Source organism: Anopheles coluzzii, chromosome 2 (genome assembly GCF_943734685.1).
Source record: "Anopheles coluzzii chromosome 2, AcolN3, whole genome shotgun sequence".
Taxonomy (NCBI): Eukaryota; Metazoa; Arthropoda; class Insecta; order Diptera; family Culicidae; genus Anopheles; species Anopheles coluzzii.
The window spans coordinates 25,851,423-25,870,606 of record NC_064670.1 but is presented as its reverse complement, the minus strand read 5'-3'; the positions used below and the strand labels follow the sequence as shown (position 1 = coordinate 25,870,606).

General features: G+C 48.1%; 1 protein-coding gene across 3 annotated transcripts in view; it reads right to left on the bottom strand.

Annotated features, from left to right (window-relative positions):
• Positions 1–15,191, bottom strand: part of LOC120948233 (potassium voltage-gated channel protein eag) — a 43,772-nt gene extending 28,581 nt beyond the window's left edge. For 2 of the 3 annotated variants that reach the window (XM_040364354.2, XM_049610949.1), the window contains exon 1: positions 14,437–15,191. The gene's annotated coding sequence lies outside the window, so the exon portion shown is untranslated. The remainder of the gene's footprint in view (positions 1–14,436) is intronic. The other variant, XM_049610948.1, reaches the window with a different exon arrangement.
• Positions 15,192–19,184: the final 3,993 nt, after the last annotated feature.

Here is a 19,184-nt window from a genome sequence, read left to right as displayed (position 1 = left end):
TGATCATTGTTTAGGTTAAGCGATGAGCGAATGAGAATTTAGTTCAGCATTATGCACTCATTTCCTTTTAGAATATTATAAGCCTTAGAATCCAATTAGAATATTACATGGCTGATACTATCCAAGGATCTCTTTTATTCGTCGCCGGGTTATAAGCAAAGGACGATGAGCGTATTGTATTCCGATTGGATGTTTCATTTAACTCTCAGTGTTTAATTGAAAGTAAATAGGACTTCTTTTACCCAGTTGGAACATGTACTGTGCTGGCAAACAATGAAAAAGTTATCAACGTTTCTGAGTCTGTAACTGAGAGTACGGTTGTTGTGCCAAAGAAGAAAAATATCTAGGCTATATTGAGTCAAGAAACACTAACAAAATGTATTAAACAATTTTTTTTTTAATTTTAGAAATGTAATACAGTCTGTATGACTTTGACTGAAACCCCCGAAATGAAGTAAATCTCTTCTCAACAGATACTGCTATGAAATTGCACCAAAAATAATCATTTTAAAGCAGTCGACAAACCGACAAAAGCCTAATTGGATGCCGTCCTGCATTCATCCAACTGTGGCTTCTGAATCGCAAATTGTAAGCTCGGTGAGAGTTAATAACAGATGTGTGGGTTTTGATAAACATGTTAATCCCCTCTTAAATGGCGGTGCGAATCACACTGCTAGCGGCCAATGCAAACGGAGCGAAAGCTCTCGATCACTACAATCGGCCGGCAATCAGGCACACATCGAACTGATTTTCCTTCGATTCCTCTCCGTAGCCCGGAAGCCGTAAATTTGATCGACCATTTACGGTGCGATTCGTGAAGCATCAGCTTCCAAGCTTGCCCGGCAGCACGATAGAGAGAGAGAGATAGCGAGTGAGGGAATAATTGCAAAATTAATTGCCAGCTTAAGGAAAAGCACACACACACGCACACACGTATACGTCCGCATGGTAATTGCATGACGCCACCGTTGCCGGCACGGTTTATGTCGCCAGCCGGCCCCTTTCCCCCCTCCCCGTTCGGCGTCATGCGAAGCCAGAGCGCACATAATGATACCGAGCGAGCGGGCCCTAGTTTTCTTCGCCATCTCCTCCACACCGACACCGGGATACGCCGGATCGAGAATGCTTCCCTGTGCCCTTGCTATGTACCGGCATGATAAATGCTGCAAAATCTTCCACGTACGTAGCGGCGTATGCAATGGCGCCGGTGTCGGTATCCTTCGGCAGACCGGGGGAGTCTGTCGTTCGTATTCAGCCAGCCGCCTAGCATCCGTCTGCTGCTAAAACGGAGCTGAGCTGCTGAGCTGAGGGTGTCGCTGGGCCACCAATCCGGCCACCGCATGACTATTTCATCAGCGTTCTCAGTCATGGCTCGTGGTCATGGCTCTCCCACCATCATGGGATGATTTCATTCTCCATCAATTTGTTCCTCCAGCGTCTTCGGAGGTGGTGCCGGGCAGATGTGACAGCAGATGTGTGACGCTACTATGGCGCGCCACAGTGACACACACACACACAGATAACTAGGTAAAACAAAAAAAGGAAAAAGCAACGGAAACGGTTGCACACAAAAGCAACCAAAAAAGTAAGATGAGCTGGAAAACCGAGATTCCGTGCGACAAAAGTCATCCACACACACCCACATGAGAAGGGATCCGGTTCATTGTACGTACGAGGGTGGGGTCAAAAATCGATATTCAGATTATCTTGATTGTACTTCGAAATGGGTGAGGATGGGTTGTAAAACAAAAACAAAAACTCTTACAACTCCAACCGAAAACGACCCAACCTTGGAAAGGCAAAACACACGCACATACATTGACCTTTTGCTTTCGTTCCGCGTGCATAATCGAGCAGTGGACATTAAGGCGAAGTGTTATGGGCAGCACGGCCCCCCAACACAAGAGACCGGGAGCGGAAGAAGACAACATTCTTTTACGGTCAAACCGTCACCGTCCTTTACCGGCGACTGGGCGCCCGCTTCCTACGCTGGACACGCGGTAGGAAGGTTGTCGCAAAATCGCATTCAAATCAAGGGGTAATTTGATCGCAGCAACCATCGATTTGGTTTATTGCGTTTTCCCTGTGGTTTCCGCTGGCCCAAATTATCACCGTTTTACAATTTTAAGCAGGCTAACTCGGGACAGGAACCTTCCCAACCAGGGGTGGGTGCGATGTGTATATATTTTAGGCACGAAAAAGGGTATCGTTACAGTCGCTTCATCAGTTCACATGATCAATGACCGGGCGTAATGTATCTACTCCCTCTTCACCCTGCAGCCGGGTGATGCTGAAGTGCGAAGAAGCTCATTTAGTATTCATTATACAGTTTTACAGGCAACAACGAACCGAAAAGCGGATAAAGCGAAGCAGTTTTGCAGTAGAGGGAAGCCTTTCCTTTGGCCCGCTGCCATCTTAACGCGGCTGCTGGCGCGGTCGCCTCCAAACATCATCCATATTCCAATTTTCAAACGATACCCCCGGGGGCCACCCTGGGAGACGGACTGAGCGAGAGAGTAATCTTGTAATAAAAACGATCCCCGTGAGCCGTTTTGTGGTGGGCTTGTCTCGCAAAAATATTTAAAAAAAACACACACACCACTTTTAGACGATCTCGGCGTTCGGCTCTCACTTTGTGCCGGCGGTAATTAATTTCACTCAATCCACGGGCGCGGATCCGCGCTTTTTACGACGCCCAAAACAATCCATTTGCTGTATCACATTATTCACTGTGCGGGGAGCAGGGGGTGGGTGGTTGGCTTTCTGTTCGAAGCGCGAAATAATAAATGAATAAATAATTTGCATTCCCTTTGCGTTTTTTAATCTCCATTCCCTCCATTGTCTGTTCTTCCAGCAGCAACAGCAGCAGCAGCAAGTTTCTTTCAAAGTAACAGTTTTTGGGGGCTCTAAAATGGAATCGCTCAGGGAGCTAGGGGGGGGGGGGGGGGGGAGTTGCTGTGGTTTAGGGATATAAGATAGAGCAGTCCCATCACCATCACCACTACCGCCGCCGCCACCATCGCCAAGGATTTATCGCCTCCTGGCATCAGGAAATTAATGTTAACACCGCACGAAAAACACACACGTGTAGAGTAAGCTCCGCTAAGCTAGAGCGCTGCTCCACACTTGCCTTTTGCAGACACATTTGTGCCAGATGGTACGCGAACGCGTAACTCCGGACTCATATGCTCATAAGAAAATAGCAGCCAACACACACACACACACGTGGTGTCCGGGCCCGCGATGGAGACGCTTGGTGTTTCACGCACGGGCAGCATTCACACCGCAGGAAGCCGTTTGCTAAAGTCAATTTCCTGTGCAAATTTATCTGTATTTTGCAAAAGCGACTCCACAGACAAAGGGCTCCAGCACACACACACACATACACACCTTTGTGTGGGATGGTTGATGGAAATTTTAAATGTATCCGTCGTACCCGTAGTACAATTTGGCTAATGTGCACAAGATTATTGCTCCACAAACAACGCTGGACGACCGTAATCGGTTTGTTAGGTGGTGCGTTTGTGTCCTCCACAGCCTCCACACACACAGACACAGACGACGACGATCGATTCCAACTCCTTCCAACACGAACAAAGATGTTGGTTGCCCTGCACACTGTGCTGGATGAGTGTGAAAAATGCTCTCGCTGTCAAGTTCCTTCCTCTACCTACGCTGCTGCGTGTTTGGTTTGCATGAAGATGTCTTCCGTTCGGTGTGACAGACCACCACCAGCACCACTACCGCTTACCCTCGCCACAGTTCGTTGGCTAATAACAGAGTTTTCTCTGTTGCTAATAACCGTTTTTGTAATGGCACTAGCTCTTTATTGCAATGCGCACGCACCCTGCCCTTTGCTGGGAAGGTAAGACGACGACTAAGGCACAGGCACAACGTTCACAATGGTGGTGGTTTCCCCCGCTGTAGCCGGGGAAGAAACCGAAACAGAACGCAACGCCAATCTCCGAGCACTGGATGGTGGCATTTCGCATATAAATTTGTGTCCGAGTGTGTGTGTGTGTGTGTCTGTGAGTGGGTGGGAGGAGTTTTTCCTTCTTTTGTTTTTGGCTTTCTTGTGATGTGCGTGCTTCTTGCCCTTAAGTGTGTGCACAAGCGTCTTCTTGTCTTTGAGAGACTTGCCATCGGCTAACTGCTGGTTCGTTCTGTATTGTATCCCCCCCCCCCTCTTTTCCCGCTCCTTACGAGTGAGTTGTGTGAGTTGTGGGATTGGTCAGACCAAACACTGGCGACATTTATCGCCTGCTCCAGTCTCCAGGGTGGAAAAGGAGGGGCAAGGCACACTGAACCGGGTCAGCCCCGGAAAGATACCAAACTTTGTTTGGTTTCATGGGTTTTTGTATTGTTTTGTTGCCCACCGGCTCTAGGAGTGTGTCTGTGTGTTCTTAACTACTTCCACTCGCATTTGGACAAGCACACACCAACACACACTGGCCGCTAGAAGTCATTTTATTGTGGATTGTGGTGACATTGTCATTTTCATTCCGTCTACAAGGGTTCGGAGTTCTAAAGCATCCCAAAACGCCAACATTGGGTAGAAGCAGGTTCTATTTCCGTCTTCCGTTTGATTTCGCTTACTAATTCTTCCTCCCCAAAACTCTTATCGTTCACTCACCTCACCCCAGCGAGGTGTTGGTGGTTTTTCGGTCGTGTAAAATGAAACAAGCCAGAAAGCTTTCCAAAAAAAAGCTAAACAAAGACAAAGAGACGACAAGTAGCTTGCCAAAAACACATGCTCGCTACAGAACAGGAAGCCACCAGGAAACCCCCATCATCATCGGGTAAGCTGTCATTTTTACATTTGGCGTACTGGAAAAAAATGCCTGCGAAACACGCACCGCCTCTGCTGTAAGCCAAACAAAAGAAACATTATAAAAGTCACCGACAGGCGCCGTCGTTTCAGTTTCGGGATTAATCAAAAGCAGCACACTGCGAGAGCGGTGCCGGCAAAACATTTGTTGTTGGAGAAGTTAGAGTGAGAAGGGAAGATAAATTTCAATTACATTTCGTAACTCACACGAAACGCGGGCAAAGTAATGACCATAAAAATTGTGCCCCCAAAAATGGGGGTTTTTCCCCAAGACTTCTGTTTGCGGGCGAGCGCGGGCACTGGTGGCTAATGGGTTTAGTGGGAGGGGGGGGAGGGGCAACATAAAGGTGTACACATTCGACACGAACTCGTTTCTGTATCTAAATGTAGCACGAACGTGGGGTTTCTGCTTTTAAGTTTGGTAAACCCATGTACCAGACCTTATTAAAAGGTGTAAACAAGCGCTTAACAATGCTCCTTCATGTGGGTAGTTCAGGTTTACCACACAAACAGCGAATGATTTTCCCCTCCTGAAGGTATGCTATTTTACAATACAATACGCCTGAAGCTATGCAATTGGAAAGATAGTGCAGGCACCTTTTTGAAGCTTTTGCAGCTCATGAACATGCTATTTTGTCTCGCTTCTCAAGTCCTTTTGTCCCTTGGGACCATCAAACTCGTGCTGGAGCTCACAAATGCCACCAAAGTTTCCTACCGAGTGTACAAATGATTAAGCAAAAGCACCCCCGAAACACGTTTGGACAAACTGTACTGGTTTGATAAGGCGCGTCGCGCTCAGCACGAGCGTGTTGCATGCAAAAAACAACAACTCATTTGCTCGAAGATCCATTAAATGGTAGCGTGATGGGGAAGGGGGAAAACAAATTCATGACAAAACAAACGCGCACGGCACGGTCAAAACTTTCGCCATTTTTCGACATTTTATTTGTCTACGGTACACGCTCCTCCCCCTCTTTCCTTCTCACTCCGTTTCTCACTTTGTACGTGTGCTTGATATTGTTTCTCGCTGGTGTGCCGTTGGTTTTCGAGAGCTTTGTTTTTCTGGATCGCGGTCGGCTCAAGACAAGATGGTACAAGATTCCTTTGGCGTTGCACCAGCCCAGAGGCAAGAAAAACGCTTGCTACAACGCCAAATGAGCAGAGTGGAAGCGAGGTTTTTGCTTGAGAAACAACGTGACTGACGTCATTGTGAGTCTCGTTTCGAAACCCATAAGTGGAACGTGTGAAGTCTACACTAGCCGAAAATGGCTTTGGTTCCTCGTGCCCGGGGACTCGCCCGGTGGTTGAAAGTTTACCCATTTCTCTGCTTCAGTTTGAACGTGTCGTCCCTTCATTCGTACGCTCTACCCGTAGGTTTGAGTTCGTGACTTGCAGCACACCCCCCATTACCAGGCCACTACGTGTGTGTTTGTGTTCGCTCTGCAAAAGGTCAAGGTATGAGCGCGTTCTGAAAGCTTCTTACCATCAACAGCAACGTTGCTGCTGTTGATGATGCTTATCGATTACCACGCCCCGGGCTTCGATTTCGGTCGGCGTTTCCCAGCAGCAACCGGTATCGGTAGCAACGGGTGGGAAAACCATGCCATGGTTTTGTAGGATTGGAATTTTGCACGCAATCTCTCTACACACATACACCTATTTATGTCCTTGACGCACGATCATCTCGAGAACGGAACAGCCCTCCTTATTAATGAATTAGCCACGCTCGAGTACTCACTTCGACTGCTTCGAGTCTAGAGTGGGGAAACGTTCCCCCGACCCACACCATAGGCCCATACTTGAAAGGCGCACGTACCCCACCCCATCGGTGGTAAATGAGGAATCATTTAATCATGCTCATCAGGGGTAGGCAACGAAAGGCAACAAAATTGGGGCTTAAAATTTATTGGGCCACAGGCTGAAGCGACTTTTGCAGAACTTTTGGTGCTAACAAGAGAGGCAAAAAGGCAGCCGCATGGAAGCAACTTTCAATCGATCAGCTTTAATCGGAAAAGGATAGGTTTTTGGGAGGATGGTTTTGGTGAGCATGTTGGAGTGAGCGGGTTGTGCAAACTGTCACCCAAAATCGACCAAAGACATCCATTAGCGTTGAGTTGTCGTCTCTGGCTGTATCAGTTGAGCCGCGGATGGATGGGAAAAAAGTTGCGCTCTAGAAGCAATTAAAAGAAAACTTTCCAGTTGATTTATCGTACGCAGGTAGGTAAAGTTGGACATCTTTAACGAACGCAAAGTGAATGGTGTAGTGTTGAAAGCGGAATATAATCCACAGTAAGTAATTATTTTAGTTCCTCAACTGAGAGCATTGTTAGGTAATTTTGCCATGTCGGTTGCATACTTTTAGGCGGATTTATCGATTCGACAGCTCGGAAAGTCTCTGCACGCTTCAATAGTTTTGTATTTTCAAACTTAAAAAATGCAAACGCTTCAGAGCACTGAATAGTTTGGGTATACATTTTTCTTCCCTTCGACAAGAAATTCCCTATCTGACACGATCGGAAGCATGTTCATTTGTATCCGAACCGTGTGCATTTATCATGCCCGTCCGTATAATGAAGCGATGCTAAAAGCGATGCTAGCAAAGTAGCAGCAGAGCGCACCATCACCACCAAACCATCACCGAACTTCATGACGTTGCTACAATTAATGACCGAACCAGATAACCTACCCACTTCGTCCCAGGCCTGCCCCTGCCATCCTCCCTTCCTTCAAACACCTTTTCAACACACTGTCACCGGGTTTCCTTGGCCGGTCAACGCGTCGGCCACACATATGCGCCCGCTTTTCGGTTGGCTGACTTTTGGCTGGCACCGTGCCAACCGAGGCCATAAGCTTCTGGTTGAAAAGTGCATCGCTGGCCATCGTACGGGAGTGGTGTGTAAGGGCGGTAGGATGGGGCGAAGAGCGGGCAGAGATGCCACCACTGTTGTCGGTGGCCTGTTTTATGAAAATGGACATTAATAGCTACCACATAATGGCTGTTACCACTCCAGGTAGGTGCTCGGGCGGCGAACAGTAATGTATGAGCGTGTGCAACAATCTACCGCACGGCTGGTGATGGACCGGCGCGGTTATCATAAACCGTGTTTCGGTAGGCAAATACAAGGAGCCGAGATGAATTATGATGAAGTAGCGGGTAGGATACGGGGTGTACATACGGCAGCACGCACGAAATGTGTATGAATTAGTCTAATGAAGCGAAAGCCACATGGTGTACCTACGGGAATACATCGCTGGTTTGTTGGGGCAATTGCGCCTTAATGTATGCAAGTTTTAGAACAAAACGCCTAAATTTATACAAATCGTGAGACAAGTCTATCCTATTCGATAAAGAAGTGTCGTTTACTAGCAAAAGCAATAAATTTGAACCTGTCTTATCGAAACAAGTTCGTTTTTATAAGCTTAACTTACAGACGATAACAAATCATTGAGGTTCGCACAGCAAACTACTGCTCCCAGAAACTGCGCAAAGATAATTAGTTTTTCCGCACGTTAATCACACCCCCAATACATTAGCGCTTCCCACGCTTCCATTTTAAGCCATTAATCCACACACACACACACTATCTTAATTTCGCATCTTTTACAGCTGAAGGACATTGTTTTAAATTTATGTTCCAAACCGTAACCAAACCAACCCATCCCCACGGGAGCCTCAACGGGGAGTGTTTGGGCGAATGTTCGATGCAATTGCTTTATTTCACCTTTGTGCCGTGCAAAGGCAATCAAACGGCAGCAGCACGACCTGTTTGCCTCTGGTGGGTAGAGTGCATTGTATAGTTCGTGTTCGCTTCCCACCATCTCGGGGCCTTTTGGCTCGATCTCTTAACGGGCTGCCTGTTTGTGACACTTGCTTGATTTATTTGCTGCTGCTAGCTAGCTCCAGCAAGCTCCTCCGGAATCCGACGAAACCGTTGCGCTTGACTTTCATCCGGTAACTAGTTTTGTCTGCTTCACTCGTGCCTTGGCACATGGCTCATGCTCCCACCCGGGTGCACCCGGAGGGAAGATACTTCCGGGACTGAACCACACAGAAAAAAGGCAAGCTCCGAGCAGGAGTGGATAAACGAAAGCGTCCGCTTTAATCCTTTTGCTCGCTATCTCTGCCCACTCAGTCCACTCGTGCTCGGCTCGTGTCTCATTATCGTACCGCTTTTCTGGTGCTTCTGTTTTCTTTGCTGTTGCTTTCTTCTGCTTGCCTTTTCGCTTGAGTGAAACCCCGAATGGCCCCAAGGAATGGGAACGGATGGGTTCTGTTGCGCGTCGGTGGCACCAGGCGACAGACTGATCGCTCGTTTACGTCAGCCTTTTGCGTCTTGCAGCGACGGGGCTGGCAGGTTCAAGGCTGACAACGACCTCCTCCACTCTCCTTTCCTCCCCCTTTCTGCCGTCGTTCCGTAATGCTACCGAGTGGGTGAGCGAATTGCACCCGCGCCGTCCCCGACATTGGACGTTGGAGGCGCCCCCCATGCGCTCGCACGGAAAAGGTGGGTTTTGCTATTGTGTGTCGTGCGGTTTGGCAAAAGGGATGGCAATAAATAAGATTACTTAACTTTTTCGTATCTTGTAAATTAGTTCGAGTGCTCTCCCGGTCCCTCAGGGTATCGCTTGTGCCCATCGCTGCGCTGCGCTACGTTTTTGCAAGAAGTTTTTGCCATTTTGCGACGTGTGCCTCCTCTCCTTTCACCATTTGTTTTGCACTCACACCGTTTTTTGTTGTTGTTGTTGCTGCTACTGTTGCCAGTACTTTTGAAGAGGATCGGGCAAACATTCCAAGCGTAACCGGATCTGCGTCCTTTCGGGCAGTGTTGCAGCCGCTGTGCCGCGCGGAAGATACTTTCCCTGTGGCCCTCCGGACGTTCGAACAGCGAACGTTGAGCGGGAAAATAAATCTTCCCTTCCCTTTCCTAAGGGCCGCACACGATCACGCGCTCACACACACACACACACATAGACACAGACGCTCATGATTGATTGTGCGTAATTATATTTGTATTATGATGTCCACCGCCCGATAGGACAAATTATAGTAATGCCCTTCAACAAAGTTGCTCTGTTTGTCTTCATTCCGCTTCGCTCGTTTGCTCGACCGAGACAGAGATTTTCCACCAACTAGCGTAGGGAAAGTGCTTCACGACGGGGACGGGGGAATTGAAAAAGAAACCCCACAGGAAATTACGGCGCTTTTTTCCCTGCCAACCGTTAATGAAACAAACAAAAAACACACTCACACACAACTTTCTTAGCAGCAAAAAAAAGAAGCTTTTTCCCCGCACAAAACAATGGAGCAATGTCCTGGGCGCGCCAATTCCAGGCTCCATCCAGCGTGCCTTCTGCTCCGGTTTTATGTGCCCATTGCTTCTTTGTACCTCGCTGGCACGCAAAACCAAAAAGAAGAAAAAAAACAGAATGAAAGAAAGCAAAACTGTTGGCATCTCGAGCACGGTGTCCGCCACCGCGTGCGAGGGTGCCTGGGCCTGTGTTTGATAGGGGACCGAAATAATTTTAGCCCCACTTCCCAACCGAAGCGCTCCACTAAAGAATAATAGAAAGATGAGCTTCATAAAATACGTATCCCGGTGGCAGCTACAACTACCAACAGCAGCAGCAACAACAACAGCAACAACAAAAAGAACAAGAGAACAGAAACCCCCGGACCACTTGCTATTCCCTGGGCGTACGGAGAGCAGTCAACAAAAAAAGGGGACTAGAAACGCCCCAAAACCAAAGCACACAGGCTGTGCGCGTGTACGGGAGTGCCAGCATCATACATTCACCCGCAAGGTAAGAACCGGGTACCTGGACCGAGGCTTCTTTGCAACCATTTGCTGTCAGCTCCACTCACACACTCACAACCAACCGCTTGGTCGTGCCAGGAGCAAAGATTCGTGCCAGGAGCATTCGTAACGACCTGTGGAAGCTTTCAGCGAATATAGTGTGATGTACTTAAGTGGGGCTGGGCTGCGCTATTTCACCCTCCAGGAAGGTGCCGAGCTGACGGCGGAGAGACGGATGATATGCTGCTACCGCTTGGCGGCAAACGGGCTGGACTTTGGATGGGTTTAGGTAATTACAACTATTCTGCTGAACCACGGGATCAGCCGTTTGCCGGTGTGGGTTGCTTTCGTTTATTGGATTGATTGTTGGCTATTTATGTTCCCACCGACTGTAAGCAGCGATTTGTCTTATCAAAGGTGTTTGGGAGGCTATCCACCGTATAAACGGATGATTGAATCGGCAAACGGAATCAATATCCACTGATGCAACTATCTCCGAGCAAATTGAGGGATAAAATGGCATAAAAGACTGATTTTGTAATGCTAATTGCATACATTTAGGGGTCATCACTCAATTTTGCAGTGAATTATGCAATACGCCATTAAGTATGCAATTTGCATGACATTTACATGGTTCTTTTTGTATAATTTAACAGATGTATGCGTAGACATTAGGAATTTAATACGAAGAGCAATAAATATGGAATTTTTATCCCCAAACGAGCTCCTGCAAAGCCTCAGCAATAGAAATTAGCAAGCTTGCATTGTACAGCATTTCAAATCAAGGCTCCCAACCTTTGCAACACATTACCAGTCCCATCTTGACGGGTAAAACAATCCTCTGCCCCATGTAACCCATAAATTATGAAAAAAGATTACGTTTGAGAAGCGTAATTTGCTCCCCTTTCCATTGGGCGAACATCCCACCTTACGTAAGCCGTAAGTTGTCAGTTCCACCCGCACATATGGTACAGCGAAACCATGCACTAACCATTACCATGTTTGCAAAACATTGCACCGATTCCTATCTCTTTTTTTCTGCCCTATATGCATGCATGAGAATGCCGGGGACAGAACGACAAACGCGCCGAGCGTTTTTACCTTTGCCGGTTCAGGTGCACCCAAAAACCCCTCGCTGCTACAAACTAATCCACAAAGGCAATCAAAACCATTATGACCCATTCAAAATTTAGTAACTGCGACGTACCCAGAGTGTACACACATGCACACAGAGACGCGTGTGTCGAATGCAGCTCAAGCATGGCGAGACTCAATCGTGTCTGTAGGTGAAGCGGCCCCTAGAATGCGCTTATTTCTAGCGCCCCTGGTGCACCAAAATTCCAGCGGCAATCCCAGCACAGCCCAGTGGGTGAGCGTTCAGCAGGACTGGCCACACGACAACAACAAAGCAAAACAGCGCTAAAACCTTCACCATTTGACCCAAAACCCAAGTTGTTCTCGGTACTTCACCTCTTCGCGTACTTCGCAGTGCACACACAGACTGGTTCCCGAGCGATAGATGACCTCCCGCCGACACACATGTGGGCGTTCTTCATAATTGATAGACAGCGCCGACGACGCAGCCCGGCCCTGTCACAGCGGAGGGCTTGAATGAAAGTTTAATTTTGTCATAGCGCAATGATTTCTTCTGCAGTCTGCAGCAGGGAGCGCAGAGAGAGGGGGGAAAAACACAACCTGCTGTTAGAGGATTTACTCTGCACCCGTTCTCTAGACGCTCAGATTCAGTGTGGCGCACCGTTCGGCACCATCGTCCCTTTCGGCAAGACGCCCGATTTATATCGTTCCTCCTTCGCTTTCGACTTTGGTTCCACGACGGTCGGACACGTAAAGACGTGCCCATAAAATTCTTCACAAATGAAAGCACCCACAGGACGGGTGTTTGATATATTGTAGTGCTTGGAAAAGCTTGGAAAGATCTCAAGCCCGCAGGAGAGCCACAGCTTTAAAGTGCTGCAGTTAACGACCTCATCTTGGAGGAGCTCATCGGTCCATTTCACCGGTTCAGGTTGGGGAAAAATCGAACAAGAATTGCAAGTGTCTCTTGGTGCGATGACTGAACCTTGCGGCAGTTTCCAGTAGCTCCCAACAAATGCAGAATATCTTTAAAACCAGTCCCTTTTCGGGAGGTGTCTTCGTTTTCCCCGTTCGTGCGTGAGAAACGTGCGCGCACAGGGTTTTGTTTTATAACCGCATTAAGCTCCGGAGCTCCGTTCAGCGAGCTGCTGCTTGTAATCTGATTATCTGCCCCGGTTTGCCCGTGCACGCTCCAAAAACGAGCCTTAAAGGCAGTCGGCTGGACGCACCAAACGTCGCCGAAACTCCGAACGGAAGAAGAGAGGCGGAAAAACGCCCTGCTTTTGGCCATCATCACCACGCAGCACGGTTGCTCGTACGTAAAAAGAAAACAACGGAAGTCATCATCACGCAGAAGGCGACCCCGGCTCGGCTCGGGGAAAGACTGCTGGTTGGTTTGCATCGGGGTTCGTTACCAACCCGACCCTTATCACGGCAAGCTCGAGTGTGCCTTGGCACGGTTGAAACGCTTGCCATCATTTCCTCGACGATGAACCAAGGACCCTCCTCCCTCCACGGCTCTAATCGCCTTGGGCGTAATGAGAATCATGCAACACACACATGCACACAAACACGCGCGCGTACAAAAGGACGAGAACAAAGAGAAAAGCGTAATTTCGGTACGCCATTTCGGTTGGCGCTTGGGCCGTTTCGCGGAGAGATTGTGCACACACGTGCGTGCGTGCGTGCGTGTAAATGGAGCGGCGCACAGTGCTGCAGTGGAGCCTTGGCGCTACCGATACCACACACTTAGACACACACTCAGACACTGTTAACTTGCCCATGTAACCACAGTTTGCGGCGGTCCGACACACTCCAACCGCGAAGGCAGCTGTCCACCCCAAGGGTTGGCGTGTGTGTGTGTGTGTGTGTGTGGCGTAACATGCCTAGTAGTGACACGCTCACTAACACACCAGCAGGGAGAGGGGGTCATAAGGGGTCCCAGGATCGCCACTTAGTAACACCACACAAACACACACAGACACATTGTTGTTGTGGCGTTCATTTGTCATGTCGACTCCAATTCCGACGGGGCTGGTATCCGGTTTCGGGAGGGGCAGTAGCGCACGTGAGGGTAGGATAGGATGTCATTACCGTCCGTTTCGAAACTTGGCTCACGAAACAAATACACACACACACGGCCTTCGCCGATAGTAAATGCCCCCCCCCCTGTCTGTCCTTTCCCGTTTCCGTCCCCAAAGTAGAAGAACTTGACCGCGGCCGACTGATCACCGTGGCTGTGGCTATGTGTGTGTGTCTTTCTCTTGCTGTAAAACACGGTGGTAGCGAAAGTTTTGCTTCCCCCCCCCCACCTCCCCCACTGTTCCTTTTTGGCTTCCTGTCACGCCGGGAGCGGCAAAGGCCACGACACACAAAGGACTTGCACCCAAGTGGCACCCCACCCACTTTGGTGCTGGTTTTCGCTTTCGCGAGGTCTGCCGTTTCCAGCCACACACACACACCTGACCTAAGAATTACTTCAAACACACACACACACACACACACACACACACACACACACACACACTTGGAAGGTAGAAAAGTAGTTGGATGACCGTTCCGGTTCGTCGTGACACGTCGGCAGCCTTAAGGTCGCGCAGAATTGTGATGGGAAGCCCTTGCATTTCCGTGACGTTTTGCAGAAAGGTGAAACAGTGGACATTACGACAAGCGCACACTGCACACACACACACATGCACACGTGAGGATTCACTTTACCTTTTTTTTTTGGGTTGTAATTTTACACCACACTTTCTACCAACTTCCACTTTACTGAAACCGAATTGGGGAGAAGGGCACCGTTTCTTCCCTCAAAAAACCGGACGTGCTGAATGTGTCTTTCACGGGCTCAATTGCACGCACACACATGGGAACACTCATAGACACACACACCCAGAAAACAGTGTCAACTTCAGCAAAACGTTTTCCTATTTTCACTGGTTCACAATTTCTCGCACAAGCTTCGCGACCGAGCGCACGGGAAAATGTGCCCCATAATCTTTGCAAACTCGCTCGAGGAAAGCCCGCCCGCCCCTCTTTTTTTTTGGCTGGCCCGAGCACACACATAGACACCGCGGCACGGCACCGCACAAACAAGGGGATGAAGTTTTTCGCACCCAGCTTCACTGCGCCCTCAACGTAGACTGACTTCCTGTTCGGGACTGCACGGCACGAACGACACAAACCTTCCTTTACTCCTCTCCCCCATCCCGTGAAAGCACGAACACGTCCATATCCTGCGGGACACGAACCCCAAAACCCCACCACTCTGCCCTCGCGTCTCCTTTGCGCGTCATGTCTTTGGGAGAAGGCGCGATGGTAAAAAGCTTTCCCCGACGCGAACGACACATCTCGCACATCCTTGCGCTGAGGGAAGAGGGAGTTGCGGCGGCGGTGGAACCACTTTACTGGGCAGGCGCACTCACTGTCTCGGAGCGCGTTTCGGCTTTCGTAGTCCCCCGTTTTGAACGTGTGTGTGTGTGTTTTTGTTCTTTCGTTTCCACTATTGTGTGCCACTTTTCGGGAAACTTTTCATTTCTACGGAACAAAACGTGTGCACGAACGCACACCTTTGCTCCGGTTCGTTTTGCGAGGGAGGAGGGGGGGGGGTGCCGTTCGGTTCGAGCCACAGGGTGTTTCGGACGGTGTGCTCAAACGGCGGAGGCAAATTTGTAATTTAACGTATTATTTAAAAACATGTTTGGAGACATTTGAAACGATTCTACAAACCACCAGGCGTTTGGCAGGCGGATTGCATACTTTTAGGCAAAATTTTCCTTCTGTTCAAATGGGTTTAACTGCTCAGAATTTTTTTCTTTAAATTAAAATAACTAATCTCGGTTCTCGGTTTTCTCAATATTTTTTACATCCTGAATAATAACATAATGTCAGTAATTTACAGGTACACAAGACTTTGTAAGACTTTTAAGTTCATATGTCCATATTTGTCCCACTATTCAAACACGCAGTTTCTTTACAAATACAAAACAAGATATACTCGTCAAAAGCGTTTTCAAAAATGTAGCAAAAAATTAAAGTTAATTAACGCCCCCAATTCTTATCACTCGGCGCTAGAGAAGAAAAAAAAAGTTTGAGATGCTTGAGAAAATTTAAAATGGAAGCAACAAATGACAAGCAACTGAAAGGCTTAAATCGCTACCCCATTGACGCATCATCAATCATTTAAGATTTGATTTTTTTCCCCCGCACACACTGTTGCTTGATTATGCTGATGGGCATACATATTTTGCGATAAGAGAGCACGCAAGAAACACAATCCCACAAAGTAGAGAATACTAAGTAAAAAAATGTATTTAAAATCATTTTATGTAAAAGTGATTGGCCTTCGCGTGAGCAGATTTAGTTTAAGTTTATCACTTTTTTGCAACGATTTTCGTTTTCTCCGCTACACCGAAACAGTGCCAGACATCAGAAAACAAATCCGAGTAAGTAATACGATCTTCACTCGACAATCCCCTAAACGGTAACGGTTGCTTCTGGGTATTGTAAAAAACGCTGGTTGTAAAGCTTCCCAGTACATCCTTCGCCACAAACACACTTCTATACGCACAACGGCACGCAAACACACAAACATTGTGCGAGTCCACAGTACGCATGTCCAGTGATGTCTCGCGCCACGAGAGTGTGTTTTCCTTACCAAGCGAAACCTTTCGCCTCGTCAAAGGGGGCCACCAACCAGCAGGGTTGACAGGCCCTAGCACCAGCAGGCACACAAAAAAGCATTCGACACCTTCTTCGTCCTTCCGATACGGCACACAATCACTACTGAGCCACGGCCAGCACACTTACACACACTCTGTTTGTCAACAAGCGTCACGGAAACGAGGAAGGTGTTACTTTGCTGCGCGCTGTATGTAAACACAGTTATTTTTGTAAGCTGCTTAGCAAGAAAAAAAACGGACCCCACTGCTAAGATTCGACAAAAGTTGCAGTTTTAAAGTGCTAGAGGTGAATTGGTTGCGTTGAAAGTGTGTCAGTGCGGTTTGGATGTGCGTTTTAAGCATCGTTAAGGTGAGAAGAATCTTAAGGGGTTTCGCGACATTAACTGCGTAGAAGAAGAAAAAACTGGAAGCAAAATTGTTGCGTAGAATTTAATGCGCTCGTGGCAAAAGAGGTAAAAAAAATGTGATTGACAAGGGGCACGATTACATTGTGGAAGAGGGAACAAAGGTAACACAGCTACGCCAATTTCCTATCAACAAGTTTTACGCCTAAATGTAGGCACGACAAGCAGCACGGCAAGGTGCGCGAACGGTACAGTAGTGTGAACCGCAACTCGTACACTGTACAAAATGGTTTGCAAATATTAGTGTTTTTCATCAGACTGTTTTTGAGCACATTTGGTAGAGAAATTTATAAAATTCGTTAAAATATAAGATCATGAATGTTTTTACAATTATATATTTTCTAAAAAAAATCATTTGCCATAAATGGGGATTTAGCGTTGTGTTTTGATTGCGTAGCTGGATTTTTTTTGTTTCCACGCAAGTACGTCATCAACGCAGCATCCCTTCAAACGAGTTTGAACGTATTTGAGCGAAAGTCAACGTAAGAGAGAGAAAAAGGGGTAGACAAGCTCAGCGCACGTGTGAGCATCTTAGCGCAGCATGAAGATGCCTTTCCACGAATGCTAAGCAACATCTTCAATTCAATGAGTAGAAAATAAGATATATTGATGTTTGTTTAAATAATGATTCCAAAAACCGTATAGTTTTGAGGCACTTTAGGGCAAAATTGTTAGTAATTGGTTATTACTGTAAAATATAATGTAAAATATAATTAAATCAAAAATAGAAAAATCCGTCACATATACAGTTAAATAATTTTTAAAAATACTCTAATTAATCTCTCTGCGCAAACAACCCGCTCAAAACACTCAGCAACATTCCCCTACAGTCTACAGAAGAACGCACACACACACCAACAAAGCCCGTCCAATCAACCCCCTTTCGCAACACATCTCTTTACGCGCGCACAAACACATATCGCTACCGTAGATCAACCCCCTTAAGCACGCCGGACCCACATCACATCATATTTACGGCGCGGCACGACCACGAGACGCGTCAATCTGCAGCGAACCCTTCAACTGGTCGGTACACAACCCGGTACACAATCCAACCCTCAAGGCCTGTGGTGTGTAGTGTTGTGCTGCTGTCGCTGCTGTTGCTTTCATCTCGCGTTCTCGTGTGCTTTTTTCCCCAGTGGCTGTGGTGTGCTCGTGTGTGACCTGTATTGCCGTTCCGACAACCGACAAGTGAGTTAAGCGTGCGCATTTGTTGTTAGAAATATTCCTCCCCACGGGCTGGGAAGTGATTGCGCGTTCTAGGAAGCAGTGACAGGGGTACTCGCCTTTATCCACGCTTGCTTTGCTACCGCGGTCGTAATGTGATGCGGCGCGTGGTAATTATACGATTTAGCCGGCTGGTTTGCAGGTGTGTGTGCGAGTGCGCAGGCCCGCTTTCTCCATGCGCGTAAAGTGTGTATTGTGCAAGCTTCCCGTGTGTGTGTGTAGAGGGCCCGATCGATAGGCAGACTGGCCGGCCGATATCCATTTGCACGTACCAAATACATGACCTACGGCAATACATCGCAACACGAGCGGCAAGCAGATTTTGAGTGGCTCTCTCTGTGTGAAGCGCATTGCTCGCTTGCATCCATCGGCCCCGTACGGTTGCTGGTGAGGTCATTGAATTGCGCGTCCCGTGCAGCGGCTGCGTCTAACAAGGGGTTGTGCAAAGGACGCGCGCGCGCCGGTGTGTGTGTGTATTTGATTCCTGCGCCGGTTTCACGTGCGCTGGGTGATAGAGAAAGAGTGAGCGAGAGAGTGTGTGAGTGGAGCGCGCGTTTCGTATCACATTGCGACTAAAATTAGCACACCGCACATCTCTTCCCGAGTGCGAGAGCGGAGGACGATCGTCACCCTGCAAGGCCAATAAATTTATCAGCATTTGTTTTTTTCACTTTCACGATTTGTGTTATGTGCTGTTGGCGATCGGCGATCGGTGCGTTAGCGTCTTGCGCTTAAATTATGAGCCATGTGCGCCTGCTTCAGCTGATCTCCGGTTGGGTGCCCGTTTTGAAGGCCGTTCTGATAACATTTCACTCCCTTCGGGAGGGTGCATTGCTTTATCGATCTTTCGTTTGGTTCGATGGAGTGCATTGGAGTTGGGCAGTGTTACGAATGGGTGTTGTAGCAGCATACAGCGAAGGTTAGCCGCATCCACACGCGGAAGCGAACGGAAGCCACAAAACGGAGCGATGGGAAACTCGTTTTTCTACCTCCGCTAAATGCCACTCGCATGGAACCGATCGAGTCTAGGGCAGGGGTAGTAGATTACAAGCACCGGGTGAAGAGAACATACCAATTAAGTATGGTTTCTCGGGGATTCTACACTTATAATTACACACACGATGTAAAATCCTCCACCCAACCGACAGCATGG